The sequence below is a fragment of the Candoia aspera genome, chromosome 4 (assembly GCF_035149785.1).
Source record: "Candoia aspera isolate rCanAsp1 chromosome 4, rCanAsp1.hap2, whole genome shotgun sequence".
In the NCBI taxonomy this organism is placed as follows: Eukaryota; Metazoa; Chordata; class Lepidosauria; order Squamata; family Boidae; genus Candoia; species Candoia aspera.
The window spans coordinates 31,089,388-31,092,545 of NC_086156.1; the positions used below are offsets into that span (position 1 = coordinate 31,089,388).

General features: G+C 42.6%; 1 pseudogene; it reads left to right on the forward strand.

The window, feature by feature from the left end:
• Positions 1–1,376: 1,376 nt before the first annotated feature.
• On the forward strand, positions 1,377–2,243 carry LOC134496189 (craniofacial development protein 2-like; annotated as a pseudogene).
• Positions 2,244–3,158: the final 915 nt, after the last annotated feature.

Here is a 3,158-nt window from a genome sequence, read left to right on the forward strand (position 1 = left end):
GAAATTCCCTTTTTTGCTAAAGCTGCATTTCCCCCCTGTAACTAATATCTTGATCAACCCAATTTCCTACCCTCCAGTCTTAACGTTGAAACTGTTGGAATGTTGAAGCACTGTTGGATTTATCCTTTTGATAAAATGAAAATCAGTGTGCCAGTTTCCAGACAATTTGGCAACGTGTAGACAGTCTGGCAACTTTTGAAGTCTTGCTGATGTTATTGTTTAATGATTCTGCGACACAAAAGAGGCCAGAATGGAATGAGGGAGGGAAGGGTGTGAAGAGAATGTTGTGTTAAATTATAACAATTTTCTGTTATTATTTCAAATGACAATTTGATCTAGTATTGACATGTTCCTTAAATAGACAGAAGCTTAAATTTTTAACTACCTGCTTTCTGGTTTGAGCAAATTCAAAACTCAACATAATCTCATTTGCTACCACTAGATATTAAACAGAGAATCATAGTGAATCACAGAATCACAAAGGTGGAAGGGACCACAAGGATCATCTAGTCCAACCCTCTGCAATGTGCAGAAAAAACAATTAAGCCATTCATCAGAGTTGGCTGTTCAGCCTTTTTAAAAAAAACTTCCAGAGATGGAGATCCTACAACTTCCAAAGGTAGACTGTTCTGTTGTTCTACAGTGCTTAACACCAGAAACTTTTCCCCTTATATTTAAATGAACATTAGATTACTGGAGAGAGCCAGTTTGATGTAGCGGTTAAGGCAGCAAGCTAGAAACTGGGAAACTGTGAGTTCTAGTCCCGCCGTAGGCACAAAGCCAGCTGGGCGACCTCGGGCCAGTCAGGCTCTCTCAGCCCTGGGAAGAAGGCAGTGGCAAACCACTTCTGAAAACCCTTGCCAAGAAAACTGCAGGGACTTGTCCAGGCAGTCTCTGAGAATCGGACACAATTGAATAGCAGGGGAAAAAAAAGGATGACTGGAAATGCTATTTGTATTTGACTTGATTATGGCAAGAAACATTAGAAAAAATTAGTATCAAGTATCTTAAAAAATCAAGATCAAATAATTTAAAAGAGCTCACTCAAAATATACCACATTTAAGCTTAAGAGACAGAAGTATACATTGCAACAACCCTAACTATAGCTTGGGAGAAGTGACGGTGAAGAAATTTATTTCATACCAATGTTTCTTCAGCAAAGGATCGTTACCTTGTCGTGGTGCTGGAGCTTGAGCACCTCAATGATGCCATGAGCTAAACCGTGAAGGGCCACCCAAGACAGGACGGCCATGACAGAGAGGCCAGACTAAATGCGATCCCTGGGGAAGGTAATGGCAACCCACCCCAGTATTCTTGCCGTGAAAACTAAATGGATCAGTACAACCAGAGATATGTTGGTATACCATTGGAAGATGAGACCCTCAGGTCGGAAGATGGTCAAAATGCTACTGGGGAGGAACAGAGGATGAGTTCAACTAGCCCCAGACGTGATGACGCAGCTAGCTCAAAGCCGAAAGGACGGCTAGCGGCCCACGGTGCTGGTTGTGAACGGCGAATCCGATGTTCTAAGGATCAACACACCACTGGAACCTGGAATGTAAGATCTATGAGCCAGGACAAATTGGATGTGGTTATTGGTGAGATGTCAAGATTAAAGATAGACATTTTGGGCCTCAGTGAACTGAAATGGACTGGAATGGACCACTTCACATCAAATGACCACCAGATCTACTACTGTGGACAAGAGGACCACAGAAGAAATGGAGTAGCCTTCATAATTAATAGTAAAGTGGCTAAAGCAGTGCTTGGTTACAATCCAAAAAACATCACAGTGATCCAAATATACGCCCCAACCACAGATGCTGAAGAAGCTGAAGTAGAGCAGTTCTAGGAGGATCTGCAACACCTACTGGACAACATGCCTAAAAGAGATGTTATTTTCATCACAGGAGACTGGAATGCTAAGGTGGGCAGTCAAATGACACCTGGAATTACAGGTAAGCATGGCCTGGGAGAACAAAACGAAGCAGGACATAGGCTGAAAGAATTTTGCCAAGACAACTCACTCCACATAACAAACACTCTCTTCCAACAACCTAAGAGACGGCTTTATACATGGACTTCACCAGATGGACAACACCGAAATCAGATTGACTACATCCTTTGCAGCCAAAGGTGGTGGACATCTATACAGTCGGTAAAAACAAGGCCTGGCGCTGACTGTAGTTCAGATCACGAACTTCTTCTTGCACAATTTAGGATCAGACTCAAGAGATTAGGGAAGACCCACAGATCAGCTAGATATGAGCTCACTAATATCCCTAAGGAATATGCAGTGGAGGTGAAGAATCGATTAAGGGACTGGACTTAGTAGACAGGGTCCCGGAAGAACTCTGGACAGAAGTTCGCAACATTGTTCAGGAGGCGGCAACAAAATACGTCCCAAAGAAAGAGAAAACCAAGAAGGCAAAATGGCTGTCTGCTGAGACACTAGAAGTAGCTCAAGAAAGAAGGAAAGCAAAAGGCAACAGTGATAGGGGGAGATATGCCCAATTAAATGCAAAATTCCAGAGGTTAGCCAGAAGAGATCAGGAATTATTTTTAAACAAGCAATGCGTGGAAGTGGAAGAAGACAATAGAATAGGAAGGACAAGAGACCTCTTCCAGAAAACTAGAACCATCGGAGGTAAATTCCAGGCAAAAATGGGTATGATCAAAAACAAAGATGGCAAGGACCTAACAGAAGAAGAAGAGATCAAGAAAAGGTGGCAAGAATGTACAGAAGACCTGTATAGGAAGGATAACAATATCGGGGATAGCTTTGACGGTGTGGTCAGTGAGCTAGAGCCAGACATCCTGAAGAGTGAGGTTGAATGGGCCTGAAGAAGCATTGCTAATAACAAGGCAGCAGGAGATGACAGCATCCCAGCTGAACTGTTCAAAATCTTGCAAGATGATGCTGTCAAGGTAATGCATGCTATATGCAAGCAAATTTGGAAAACACAAGAATGGCCATCAGATTGGAGAAAATCAACTTATATCCCCATACCAAAAAAGGGGAACACTAAAGAATGTTCAAACGATCAAACAGTGGCACTCATTTCGCATGCCAGTAAGGTAATGCTCAAGATCCTGCAAGGTAGACTTCAGCAATTCATGGAGGAAGAATTGCCAGATGTACAAGCTGGGTTTAGAA